Consider the following 14,437-nt stretch of genomic DNA (forward strand, 5'->3'; position numbering starts at 1 on the left):
CCAGATGTGTGGTCCCTGACCCAAGGGCAGGGGCCAGTGTCCCCAAGTAGGGGACAGTGTTCCCACCTTTCGGAGCTGGTGGCTGCAGTTTGAAATGGGTGGAGGGAGTTCTCGGGTCCTCCGGTGCGGACAGCGGGTCTCGTGCTCCTGCAGGGTTTGTCCCCCCGCAACCCCTGCGACATCACTGCCCTCTCTTGGTTGTAGAATGAGCATTTTCAGATGCGGGGGGCACGTGTGTCCGATTTTCCAGCCTCAGCCACCAAGGACTGTCCTCTGACGTCCCTGACAAGCTCGCTGCCTCCCGGGACAGCCATTCTGTTGCTGGTGGTGCTCTCCATCCGTGTCCTCTGGCCCCTGCCCCAGCCTGGGACCACCCTCATCCCTGGCCTCCTTCTCTGGGACACCCAGCCCTGCCTTGGCCTGGTGAACGTCACCTCTGCTCCGCTGGTGCCCCCCGCTCCCTCTCTCATCCCACCCACCTACCAGCGCGGCAGCTGTCTCCCCCCATGGACAGTGACACCCCAAAAGCAGGGCCATGCTGTGTCTTCCCTCGGCTGGAGTTGGGCCGTTGATAATTGCTAAGGGAGTGCCATCTTTCACTGTTAGAGTGGATTTTGCTTTTTTTCTGAAAACTGTCCCATCCCTTCTGTGCACGGCTCCTGCCTGGGTCTACCCTTGGAGGCTGTGCCTTCCCAAACAAGAACCAGGCTCCCCTCCTGTCTCCTCATCCCAACCCACCACTCTGGGCCTCTGCCCCTATAACTACACGCTTCTTCCTTTAGAGCCAACGGTCTGTGTTCCAATCATGTGTTTCCCTCCCCGGTGCCCCTTCCTGACAAGTCACTTGTAGACTTGTAGGCTTCTCAAATGTAGAAGTAACTACGGGAGGAGCAGTCTCTGGTGCCCATCCTTCCTTTCTCCCTCTGTCTCAAAGCCCAGAAACACACGACCCATAAGAACAGCCTACACCCTTCGCTGGGCACGCCTCCCCCTCTTCCTTCATCTCCTTCCTTGGTGTTAGTGAGCATCTGCTCTGTAATGTACCCGTATGGTCCTGGAGACAAAGACGATCACAGTGACTCTCCCCTTCAAACTGAATACCCCACTGTTCTGTTCCCTGGGGACTCTGCTCTCATTTAGTACCCAAATACCTACGGAAAGAGCCCAGGCTGGGGACTGGAGGACCTCGGCCCTGGAGTCCTGGTTTCATCTTGGTCAGCCATGTGACCCGGGCAAGCCAGCTGCCTTCTCTTAGCCTGAGTCGCCGTCCCTCCCAAATGGATGTTTAGTGGTAAGCCGTCTCGAAGGTCTCTTCTGCTTATTCAAGTCTCCAGTTCATGGCTCCGGGAGCTTTCCTGCAACCCGCCACCGAGCACCGCCCGGCTGATGCGAGCATCTCCTCCGCAAGTGAGAAGCAAGGAGTGATGCGGACGGCTGGCACCAGAGAGACCCAACACAAGGAGAGCGGGGAGACCGCGTAACGTAAGCAGCAGACCCTGGGCTGGGTCTGGAAACAGGTGGGAGTGGGCAGGGGCCCGAGGGAGGCACGCTAGTGGGAAGAAATAAGAAGCACCAAAACGAGTCGGGCACCGGGTCGGATTCCGGCTCCGCCAGTATCAGTGGGACCATGAGGGAAGCCCTTTTTTGTCTCATAATGGGGAGGTCTCAGCCCGGGGGTCTTGACATCCCGCCCAGCACGAACATTCTGTGACTCTTAAGTGGTCCCACTGCCTGTTGACTCCACCCACGAGGAGCCGATGGACGGGGGAGACCATGAACTTGCAGCCGGTGATGGAGTGAAACAGCAAGGGCAAAGAGATTCGGTCTCAGATGCACCTGCCACACAGCTTGGGCCTGCAACCGCCATCTCCGAGGCGTGCTGAGCCCTTGCCAGATCTACACATCAGATGACAACTTGATTCTCACACTTGGATCCCTGTGAGCTAGTTGGCACCGGATGTCTGAGCCACAGTCCCTAAATCTGTCCCTCACCATTGACGGAAGGAATCTGTGCTATATTAAAAGCATTCTTCAAACACCCGAGAATGCTAAATGTGTTTAAAATATAAAAATCAACCAGAAAATGCATTTTATTCTCCTTAAAGTTGTAATCTTTGCATATCTCCATGGTTTTGAGCGCCAGCTGGGAACAGAAGTCCTAAAATACCCGAGCAAGGCCATCCCTGCAGAAGGAAGGACTCTCAACAGAGCCAACTAGACTCTGTTCTCTGATTTATGCATCCCCACAAAACTTCTAAGTGGATTGGTTAAAATCTCGATTTCCTGCTAGTGCTCCTGTCTCTCAGTTCTCCCCTTTATACTCCGTGGTACACGTGATTTCCAGAAAAAAATCTCAAATACAGTCGGTAGGTAGGAACTCCTCTCCCTCCACTCAAGGACCACTGGCCACGACGACCTCTGTGTCCGCTTAGGCTGTTCGCTCTCCCTGGATTGCCATTCCTCAACGTGGATGATGCCCTCTAAGGCTCTGAGGTCAGTATGGGCGTGGCTGTAATTGAAGAACCCGAAGGCCCCTCCCACTGCCCCCACCGCGGAGGGGTTGGAGCCGCCACGGTGCTGGGCGTAACATACCCCAGACCCAGTGAATGAGGCCGTGGCCCGCCCTTGGCATGAAGGAGTCAGCTCCTGAGAGGTGGTGAAGTCAGCGGTGGCCGGTGAGGCCTTGATGGCCGGGCTGTGCCCACTGTCTGTCGAATTCAGAAGCACCTGGTCGCATCTACACTCACGTCGTGTGTTACTTGCCACGCCGGCCCTCTCTGGCGGGGCCGTGCTGCTCCTGGCTCGGAAGCCCTGACCTGCGCTCCTAATGCGCTCTTTCCCAGCCCCTGATGGACCATTTGGGCCTGTTGGAAAGCCTTCCCTGCTATTTCTAACTGCTGCCAATTGAGGTCTACCGCCTGTCCCAAGTGCCCCTACATTTCAACCTGTAGGAGGCCGTTGTGAATCCATCTTCGCTCAGTGACGCTGCCGTCCTGTGGGAATTGGGGCTTCCCTGTCTAGCAGAGGCAGAAGGAGGGCTGCTGGTTAATGCAGCCAACTGGCTTTCGGTGGCTGGGGGTGGGGAGTACGGGGGGCGTGTCTCCGCCACACCTGTCTCCCCCCCGCCCCAGGAGAAGGCCAGAAGCATCCTCAGCCTGGAGAATGGCGGACAGCTGGGTCCCACTCCATGAGACAAGATGTGGCTCCCAGCACCTCCCTCCTCAGAATGGAACGTGCCAGGCGTTCGTACCTTCAACTCTGAAGTAGCAGTAATCCCCTGGAATGGTAGATCGGCTTATGCTTGTGAAGAAAACATTTTGTCACTTTTCAAGTTTCCTTTCCAAGGTCTTTGCTCTCAGCCCCAAGAAGATGTAAGACATGTGCTCATTTGTCACTTTGTCACCACACAGTGCTTAGCCCAGTGCTCCCTTCCTCTTGGGTAATCAATAAACGCTTGTTACCTAACTAAAGGCAAATTAAATGCTAACTAGGACTAATTACAAGCTGTTGCAAGTTCCCGGCTCTTAGCGAAGAGAATTGCTTGTGATTGTCGGGGGTTTGCCCAGGTGCATGGAACAAGAAATTATTTTTTAACTGCTTCTTTATTCCGGAGGGTGGGTCATTCTTCTAAGACTGTTGTCCTCTCTTGTTCAGAGGGCAGGATTTCCTTAAGATTCGGAATGTCCGTCTTCCACACTGTGGAATCCCTTTCAGGAGGTAGCTAAGTGGATTTGGATTCCCGGTTCCATGAGAGGAGACGACCAGTCACCACTGCAGGGAACGAAGAGCTCAGGGAACATTAACACACCAGAGGGGAGTGAAAACACGCAGAGGTGCCCATAGTCCCTGTCCACGTGCCACCCTCAGAGAGCTGCAGAAATGACCCCGTTTGCAAATAATAATCAATGATTTGTAGTGATGGTGTTTAAAATGTGCAATTTAGCTTCTGGCTGATTGTACTAAAATGAGCAGCTGCGTCAGCTGTCAAGGTAAAATATCAGAGAGAAAGCATCTATTTTAGTAAAGAACAAAATAACCACAGTAGCTTTTCCAGAGGAGCTGCTTATACCTCATTTGTTTTTACTTAATTTTTTTTCCTTCAAAGAACAGCTCAGCAGACTCCGGTCTTCATTTTGTGAGGCCATCAAAAGGACAGCGGTCGGAGCAATCTTTTGTAGCGGCCTTCCCAGGGACACTCTCCACTCTCATTTAGACAAATCATGTATCTATTGTCACGTGTCTGCTCTTTCTTCCTTCTTTATTAATAGACGATGTGGAAAACAGTACTTAACTTCTTAGGGGTTAATCAGTTCCTGCTGTGTATTTCTCCCCATGAAGGCACAACTGCCGTTTATAACATCATTATTGATCACTGTGAAATAATTTCAGGCTTGATCTTAGTGCCCAGTCCCCTAGGTATCCATAATTGCAGTGAGTACTCAGAACCTGGAGGGAGGGACCGAGGATTATTGCCGCACAGCTCTCCACAATCCCGAGTTTCCTCTTGATTGCTGGCGGGATAAGCTCTTTGCTGACTGTCGTTGAGTGTGGAAATATTTTCTCCAACTTCCCATGGATTGCTTCTCTAGATTATCATGAAAGGTTTTGAGCAACAGATTCTTGCATGGGAGTAAGTAGTGGAGACTGTAGCACTTCCTTGGGCAGGGAGTGTGAGAGATTTAAAAGACACTGAATGGTATTTTGGACAAGGTAATGGGTTCAGCCTTGTTGGAAGTAGATCTGCTATAGGAATCTAAGGGAGGCGCCAGTGTTCTTTGGAAGGTATGATCAAGGAAGACAGCAGTCTCCTCCTACAAACTCGTTGGGGCAACTGTTACATTGCAGAGCTCTGGTCTATGTGAACCAAGACCAAACTGAATTTAACGGACTTTATGGGCTTATCAGGACAATCAACAAGTGAGATGAATCGAGATCTTGTTAAAAAAAAAATAAACAGAAACACCCAAGTTAACTCTTTACATGGAATGGAAAATTCCCAGAAGCAGAGAAAACACTTTCAAGTGAAGATACTCTTAAGAAAAAAAGAACAAGAAAAGAGAATTACCTGACAAAACCTCATGTCAGATTGATCTAATCAGTCACTTAAGTACATGAAAAAAAAACCCATCCTTGCGTTCAAGGAGATAAACAAGGATTTTCAGCTTCCCAATTGTTGGCGATGATGCCCTAATTGTATGCTTCATCTACTGAGTTCAGAACAGTTTGAAGACATTTATTAAGTCCCTACTAAATGCTGTGTTTGCTCACACAGCAACTATCAAGATTTTTCACCTATAATTTTCCCTCAGAAAAGAGTTACCAAAAACTAGAAGCCTTACAAAGGCTCTCATGTAGCAGCTTATGACATTTACTTGATTTTGAACAATGCATTGCCTGCACTATGCTGGTTTTGGACAAGCAGACACCTGATGGAATTGGAGAGAGAGAGAGAGAGAGGAGGAAATTTAACACAGGTTTAGTAAATTCCTAGGCTATATCATTGCATTTTTTGGTGTTGGGTGCATTTGATGTTATTTTAAATAGGCCTTCTAAAGTGTACTTTAAAAACAAGAGCAAGGTAATCCTGGACATTACAAAGAATCCCAGAATATATTTTTAAAAATAATCATCCTCCTGCTATGTGAATAGGTACTTGTGGCTCACAGTTACAGAAGGAGATGAAAAAATGGGGCAGAGAAGTATCTGAAGAGATACTGACTGAGGACTTTCCAAACCCAGTGAAAGACACTAAGATACACATTCTAGATTTGCCACAAAACTCAAGTAATACAAAGACAAAGACAAATACACCTAGGTATATCTTGACTTCTGGAGAAAAGCAAGATGCATGACTTTCCAAAGAGTAACAATGACACAGACAGAAGACTTTGCAGCAGAAATGATGGAAACTAGAACATAACCAAATGGCGTCTTTAAGACGTTGAACAAAAATAGTTGCAAACTTAGAGATCTATACTCAGGAAAATGATCCTTCGAAAGTGAAGGTGAATAAACACATTTTTCAGATAAAAAAACTGAATTAATTCATTGCCAGCAGAGCCCCACTAAATGGGATTTTTCACGTCATTTCTGTTGGAAACTGAAAGCACAAATAGCAACAACACAAGAATCAGTAGAAAAATGGAAAACCTCAGTACGGTTAATGGACTCATCCACATTTTCTCCTCAGAAGGCAGGGTAGAGTGGTGGAGGCTGGAGAAAGTGAATGAATGAGGTCACGGTGTTCATATGCTGGTACTGGAACCAAGAGGACTTGCTGAGAGACTAGATGTGGGGGATGACGCGATGATCATAATCGCTAACAAGGTTTCCCGGTTTGAGTGGTGCCGTTTATTGACCGAGTGGCTGAGGTTGGAAGATCAAGGGCTGTGTGGGTGGCTGACACCCGAAGAGGCTCTCATACACACCATGGAGAGGGGTCCAGGCTGTGAGAAGTGTAAGAGTGCGACCGACGTCAGAACCAGAGGCACCCTGAGCTCTGAAGGCCACGCGGAGGGGGTGATCAGCAGTGCCGCCTAACAACGGAGTAGCGGGTGATTCAGGGTGAAACCTAGGGTTGCATGGCTTCAGAGGAGCCATGAGAGCGTGTTTCAGGTGGAAGGGCGATAGGTCAGCTGGGCTGAACGCTACTGAGAGGCCAAGCGAGGCAAAGTCAGGTACGGATGACATATTCATGAAAACTGACCAGGCACCAGGGGGTAATGGGCTCTGCCTCTGGTAAGACCAATCCAAAGTGAATGGTAACCGAGACAGCAATAGACATCTCTAGAGAAGTAGGGTAAAGGAGAGCCGAGAAATGGGGTGGAAACTAGATGAGAATCGATTTTTTCTTTTCTTTTTAAGTAGGTAGACTACTGAGATCAAGGATTGGACGTGTAAGCGACTGAGCCACCCAGGTGACTACCCCCACTCTTTTTTAAAGATGTGAGCTACCAGAGCACATTTTATGAGGGAAAGAGGTCAGGGTAGAGAGAAAGGGAGAAACAGAATGAGACTGTTGGCCCTAATGGGAAAGAGCCAATGACCTAAGCTCTTTTGATCTCAGGACCAAACTTTTTGGCCTTAGGATCTATCTGCACACTTGAAAAACCCAGAGGATCCCAAGAGCTTTGTTTTTTTTTTTTTTTTTGAGTTCTATCAATATTTACCACATCAGAAAGCAAAACAGATAAAAATTTTAAGTATTTGTTTACTAATTCATTAACATATTAACATTTTTATGAAAAATTACAGCTTTCCAAAACAAAACATTTCGTGAAAAGAGAGGCAGTTTTATACTTTTGGGAATCTCTTTACAACGTCCGCTGTATTAGAAGACAGCGGGATGCTTCTGTCTTCGTTTGCATTCGATCTGTTGCAATGACACACGTCATGTAGTTTCTGGAAAACCCTACTGCACACTCATGAGAAAATAAGAGTGAAAAGGCAAATCACATCTCCCTCTTACTATGAACATGGTTTTGACAATTACGGACTCTCTGAAAGGGTCTCAGGATTCCCGGGGGTTCCCAGGACACACTTTGAGCATTGGCTGCCCTAGACAATTAAGTCCCAGAGAAGGCCAAAGTGGGGTGGGATTTAGGACACGAGTGGGTGAGCTGGCGTCCTTGCGAACAGAAGCAGAAGAAGAGACAAGTGTGCTCCACTCCTACAGCTTGAGGCGAGGCTGGGCGCCCAGGGTGCAGGTCAAGCAGCGCGATGGTACTCCGTACCCGTCGGTGAGAGGCAAGACCAGCTTCCCACGGCCGCGCACTCAGGTAGCCGAGCGGGACCGCAGATCATCCGCTTCTCTGCTGTCCGAAACGTGCAGAGGATTCCTCAGGAAGGAGGGCCGCCCCTAGCTTGCCTGGGTGCTAACTCCGGTTCCGCCATCGAGTAGCTGCGTGTCCTGGGACAGAAGAACCTCTCTGGGCCTTGGCTTCCCGTCTGTAAGATGGGAATGTCCAGGGAGCGCGGTTAACTGAAGGCTGAGGGTGCAGCGGGGCGGGAGGCGGGGTGGTGGCGGGGGTTAGGGGACAAACTGGCCCCGCCTCCCGGCGGCTCTCGGCCTCTTGGGGGCCGGCAGGGCACAGCCAGGCACACGCAGTGCCGCAAGGGCCACGGGCGCGGCGAGCGCTACCCTTAAGAAGGGCGCAGCACGCACTCCGCGCTGCACCCGCATTCTTCCCTTCATCCGGACCCCAGGCCCCGCTCTCCTATGCTTGGCTTTTACAGGCCAGGCTGTCGGCTTCTCACACCCACGCGCTTCGATGCGGTTCCAAGGGACCAATCCGACCGCCGCCCGGCTCGAAGGCCACGTCACAGAAACCCACTATCATGACACCCTCGCCAGGGTGCTCCGCCGGTTCCCGCGCCCTGGGCGCAGGCTTCCGGCGGAAGTTCCTCCCGCGGGGGCGGAGCACCGGTCCATCCTGGTCACGCCTCTCACTTGCCGATTTAGCCAATCGGGGCCTCGCTTCTTGCCGGGTGCGCAGGCCCGTCCTCCAATTAGCGCGTGTCATCGTTGCTCGGGCAACAGCGTCCTAGAGGCGGCGAGTGGGCTGGGCTTCTGTGGACGCGCGGTCTGGGGGTCCGCGCGCTCTGCGGTGGCTCAGCGAGGTGGAGAAGTCACAAGGGGGCTCGGGTAAGGCGGTGCGGCCTCGGAGTCCCGACCCGCGCGCTAACCGAGGGCAAGAGGAGGGTCGGGGCGGGCGGCTCTGAGGGTCCCACAGCCCGGGCGGAGAAGGCTGCTGCTCACCGCTCACCCGGGCACGCCGAGCCTCCTGCCCTCAGACGTGCCAGTGGGCTGGTGACTCGCTCACCGGGTCCGCACGTGTGTCAGCCGGCGTCGCAGGCTCTGGCGCTACTGCGGTCCGGGGTGCGGTCCCCGTGCCGTGGGCTGACGTCTTATTTGGGGAAGGCAGAGCACGACGTGGGAGGTGGCGACCTCTCCCCCCCCACCCCGGCCTCTGTGGAGGTCGCACGGGAAATCTGTGGCAATGCCTTCGCTCACTCCAGTTTCCAGACTGTTCCGTGCTCCTCGTTTCACGGGTCCCCACAGCCACCTCGAGGACCATTGCCTCCCGCTTGTAGACGGGGAGCTGAACCCTACGGCGTGAAGGGGATTGTCCACACTCGCCCAGCCAGGGAGCTGCAGAACCGGCGTTCAAGCCCGGCATTTGTGTCCTCTGCTAAGAATCTCTGGCCTTTCTAGAACATTCTTTGTCCTCAGACCACACACAGTTTTTCTTGCCTCCCTCAGAAATTTTGTCTGGAAAGAGCTTTGTGAAACGTCCTGTTGCTCAGAGCATACTTACCATCGCGGGCTGAGGCCCCCCTGGCCTTCCCTCGTCCTTCTCTCCTTTCCTCCCCTCCTAAAAATCGTTGCCTCTCAGACCGCCTTGTCCCTGTTAAAAGGACTCTTACTCGAAAAGAGCGATTTAATAACGTTTCTTGAGTCCTGTGTGCCCCTAAATGGGTGGACTTTCAGAAATGCTGTGAATGAACTTGACTCACACACCGTAGTCCCTCCAACTCTGTCCTTTACCCATTGCCTTCCATTCCATAAAGACTGACTAGCTAAGTGTGGGGGTGGGGATCATTCAGAAGTGGAACAAGCTTGGCCCCTTGGATTATCTGGGAGCATTTCCTTCCCACTCAACTCTGTTGCAAGCTTCTTGAGGGCACGTGGGTTATTTTGGTGACTTGTGCTTTCCCTTTCCCTCCACCTTCTGTATGGTGCTTGGCTCAAGGGAGGGGCTTGCAGAAACTTGTCAAGAAGCGCTTTCTTGAGACTTTCAGTTTGCTCTCCAACTTTGGCCCTTTCCTGCCCTTTGACAGGCACCCACCTGATCCCCCATGCACGGAGATCTCTCCAGCGCCCACGCTGTGACTCCTGCAGCTGACCGGCACATGGACACAGAACCAGCTCCAGGACGATGTTCAGTGGGCTGGTGCCTGCCTGGCGCAGGAAGCCACTGGGAGGCCACTGGCTGTTGACAGGACAGCTGCTGTGATACAGCTTCTTCGCAGGTGTGTATTGAGGTTGTATCGAATGCTGGAGGTCAGCAGTCGGTGAGCGCCCCCGAAGGTCTTCCTGGATGGCTCCTTCGCCTGCCAGGATGGTCCAATGTGCTGTACAATGCGCGTGAGGAAGTGCGAGAGGCACAAGATGCTAACGCTGCCTCCCTCCCTTCAAATACCGCGAGTGAGCTGACCTTTTTGCGAACTATATTTAGATATAGGCTTGCACCATCATGGAGATTGGATTCTTGTAACTCTTAAATATTAATACACCTTCATCGAAATGCTACACCACTTGGAAGAGGAGCTTCAAAGGAAAGAGACATGTTTGAGAAAAGCCTGTGAACAGAGAGAGCCCATGAATATGTTCTGTTTCTAGCCCCGAAGAGCTTCGGTTTCTACCTCTTTGCCTCTTGGTTTTGACCTTTTACTGTCTCTTTCCTGGTTGACGTTGTTTTGGGTGCTCTGGTTGTTTTTTTTCTCTATACCTATTTATCTGTAGTTTTATGACTTCTGCTTCTGCTTCTAGCCCTACGGTGACCACTGCGACTCCTGGCTAGTACCTACCGAGCACTTACTGTGTTCCAGGCACCGCCCAGGGCCTCGCATCCTTTTTTAAGTTTGGTCCTCACCACCTGTTTCCAAAAAGGAACAGTTCCCATTTTGTAGTTGAAGGAAAAGGGACTCAGGGAAGTTAAGGGCCTTCCAAGCCGAGAAATAGTAGAGTGTGCCTTGCACCCCAGGATTGCTGCTGGCAGAACCTCTGTGTTCTTGACTCGTGCTGCTCGCACTCGGATATTTATCTGCTCCCTAAGTCCCCTGAGGCTTGGAGATGACGCCCAAGAGTAGGTATAATATGGTAAAATAAACACACGTTCACCGGGATTGCGGAGACTACAAGTAGAACAGGAAAGTAACATCACGGCGGCGGGGGTGGGGGAGAAAGTATTCAGATTGTCCGTAATGGTTAACACAGTTAGGGTGCAGACTTAGTTGTGAGCTTCTTGTTAACTCAAGAAAAAAGAAAATGGTCGCGGGGGAGTTGAATTTATTTTGTTCAGGCAAATAAAACATTTTTTAAAAAAGATTTTCTTTATTTATTTGAGAGAGAGGGAGAGCAAGCGAGGGGACGGAGAGGGACAAGCAGACTCTGCGGTGAGCACAGAGCCCAGTGTGAGGCTTGATCTCACGACCCTGAGATCATGACCTAAGCCTAAATCAAGAGTCAGACACTTAACTGAGTGAACCACCCAGGTGTCCCCGGCAAATAAAGCATTTTAATTCATCTGGAAAACTAAATCTTTTGTAACATGTAGGTCTTTATCACAAAGGCTGGGCAGGGCTTGGTTACTACAAGGACTGAGATGCAGGCTCCGGCTTCTCACCGGTTAGGGAGAGAATGCAGACTACCGATAGGACTGTGGATGGTAACTGTTTTCAGGAACACCTTCTCAGTTTTATCTCCACCCCCCGCCCCTGGGACTTTGTAAATGCTGGTGTCCTGTCCCCTGAGTCCGTTCCAGTCATTTGTTTGCTCATTTACTCAACAGTTATTCACTGCGCACCTGCCGTGTGCCACCGCAGTGACGGTCATGTCACTGTTCTGATACTTTTCTTGCCTCCGCCCTGTCACTTTCTATGGCTGGGTTTTTTCCTGGACTGACTTTGGTTTGCCCTCCCTTGTGGTTTTTATAAAACCCTGAGAGGATGCTCACCACTTACACTGTGGCTGCCTACCTGCTTCTGCGCCTCTCGTGTGTGTTCTGTACCTTCCCAGGACCTAGAAAACGATGGCAGTTACCAAATCGTGAGTACGACCCGCTCTGTGTCCACTGCTTTGGGTAGGTTATCCATGACCCTCCCGCAGCGTGGACGGCATGGCGCTGAACCATTTTTGGTTCCCTGGCCCTTTGAGAAGCTGGGGAAAGCAATATGTCCTCTCTCTAGAAAGATAATTTCACAACACCTTTGCATTTAATCTCCGAGGGTTTGAAGGTCTGCGAAAGCACACACGTAGACCGTGTCCCTAGATTCCAGGTTAAGAATATCTCCTTCAACGAGAGACGTTGTTTCCATGTTGAAGATAAGGAAACCAGGTCAGGAAGAGGTTAATTAACTTGTGAGTTGAATGGTGGAGTTGGTGGTGGATCCAAGTTAGACCCTAAGTCTTCTTGACTCTAGACTCTTTTTTTTTCCCCATTGTCCAAAAGTATAGATGCTCCAGAAATGACTGACGGGGTGTATGGAAGGATAAAAAGAGAACTTTCTGGGCTATGTGTCCCAAAATATGATAAAACATCCATATGATACCAGATTAGAGAAGGAGAAAGATTTTTCTCAAGTATTCGGATTTAACTGCCAAAATCTTTTTGTTGCTTGCAACTTTTTCCAAGTGACAATCTCTCCCCCCGCCCCCACCCCGTGATACCAGTTCCAACAATTTTTGCTTCTGATGCCATTTCTGTTTGGCTGCACACATTTCTTACTCTCGTGTTGAATTATGTTTTCTCTGGATGCCAAGGCAGATGGATGGCACTTTTGTTATGATTCTGTTATAAATAGCATCTGTTAAAAACTGGACATTAATACTTCTCTGGCAAATAAACAAATGTAGCAGGGAAATAGCCCTCCAATTGTGGTTGCCTGTGGTTGAGAAGTGTATGTAATGGGGTCTGTGACTTGGTGCTTTTGGTGGGGGCATTGGTTTTATGAGCTTTCTTAATTTCTACCTCACCAAGTTCTGAAGTAGTTTTTTGGTTAAGGTTCTATTTTGAGGTAATCTCTACACCCAATGCGGGGCTCGAACCTACAACCCCGAGATCAAGAGGCACACGCTCCGCCCCCAGAGCCAGCCAGACGCCTCTAATGTCATTGATGAGTGTCTCAGAGTTCTCTTTATTTGGAGAGCCTAAACTGTGGGTGGCGTGAAGCCAGAGATGACCTACACGTCAGAGTGCTGGGCGCCCGCCCAGGGCACGACTCAGCTTCTGGAACCAAGGGTAAGATTAGCCCAGCCTTCTTGGCCTCACCGTACCAGGTGTTGTGTGCTGTGGTCCATGGAGAACAAAGCTCAGTGTGTTGAGTGTGAAGCGGGGAGATCAGCCCATTCCCCCACCGGAGGGCTCACCGACCAGCAGGGGCCATGGATAAATGGCCAACAGAAAATTCTGGAAGCAGAGAATCAGAGCACACAGAGTAGTAGGGCTAACAAAGGAATGGAATTACAGTACCTTATACCTTTTTGTCCTTTTCTTTATTAAATAAAACACCCGGCAAAACAAAACCATGAGACCAGATTCTCTGTAAAAGCTCAATTAGTTTCAGTTAAAGAAGATAGGAAGGAAGGAGGAGGGACGGCGCCCTCCATCTTGAAGGATGAGCTGCAGTGGGCAGGCAGGAGGGGTGGAAGGAAATTGTGGCAAAAGCATGAGCCTCAGCTCAGGTGGGGAAGGACAGGGCCTCTGCGGAGGTCTGTGTGAAAATACAGGCTACATGGAGCGCTGGTACCTGGCGGTCACTTAGGGTCGGTTACTCATGATGGGAATGAAGGATCTTTTGCCCCACAATCAGGGGTTTGACTTCAGTCTGGATGCTTTGGAGAAGTCTTGCATTTTTTTTTCTCTTTTAAGCTTAAATAATTTTCAACTCTTTTTAAAAATGTTGCAGAATCAGTACAGAAAGTTCCTCTGTGCCCCCAGTCTTCCCCCTACCCACCCTGGATAACATCGTACAGAAGAACCATAGCACAACGATGGGAATCAGGACAGCACTAGGGACTAAAGCACGGACTGGATTCAGGTCTCACTAGTTGGACATGCACTCATTTTCTTCTCGGCACATCGTTCTGGGAGATTCTAACACATGTATAGTTCCGCATGGCATGTTTTTAAGCCAGGGAAGAACACAACTATATGTGTGCATGAGAAAGACAGATCATGGCAATGGGGAGGATGGGTTAGAGGGAGGAGGGGGGACCTGGAAGACATGTGCAGGGCTATTCCTGTAACCCGCATGAGTGAGGGCGAATACAGCCATGATGTTAGTGGTGGGGAGAGGCAGGGAATAATAGATCGAAGAGTGTTTTACAAGTAAATCGACAGCTCTTGCCAGCTGCTCAGAAAGAGAGCTGGAGGCCAGAGTTAAAGGCAGAGATTACTGCCTTGACTTACCAAGGTTCAGGAGTGGAACAATTTCATTCATTCACTCATTGAGTTTAAGCACCCTTGACCGCTAGTTCCCGGCCCAGGATCCGGAGGTATACAGATGATGTGAATTCACTTGGCCCTTGCAATACAGCCCTCTTTACAGAGACAGGCATTAACTGAACACTCATGTGGATAGGTAAGTCATTCCAAACTAGGCTGAGGGCTACGAAGGAGAGGTCGTTGGTGGTCGTTGTGGAAGTGTGTAGTGG

General features: G+C 50.4%; 1 protein-coding gene across 3 annotated transcripts in view; it reads left to right on the plus strand.

Annotated features, from left to right (window-relative positions):
- Positions 1 to 1,027: 1,027 nt before the first annotated feature.
- Positions 1,028 to 14,437, plus strand: part of EFCAB6 (EF-hand calcium binding domain 6) — a 229,542-nt gene continuing 216,132 nt past the window's right edge. For 2 of the 3 annotated variants that reach the window (XM_044227789.1, XM_044227791.1), the window contains exons 1-2: positions 1,028 to 1,482; positions 9,841 to 10,032. The gene's annotated coding sequence lies outside the window, so the exon portion shown is untranslated. Of the gene's footprint in view, positions 1,483 to 8,561; positions 8,645 to 9,840; positions 10,033 to 14,437 lie in introns of those variants that run through there. The other variant, XM_044227790.1, reaches the window with a different exon arrangement.

Source organism: Neovison vison, chromosome 12, assembly GCF_020171115.1.
Source record: "Neovison vison isolate M4711 chromosome 12, ASM_NN_V1, whole genome shotgun sequence".
NCBI lineage: Eukaryota > Metazoa > Chordata > Mammalia > Carnivora > Mustelidae > Neogale > Neogale vison.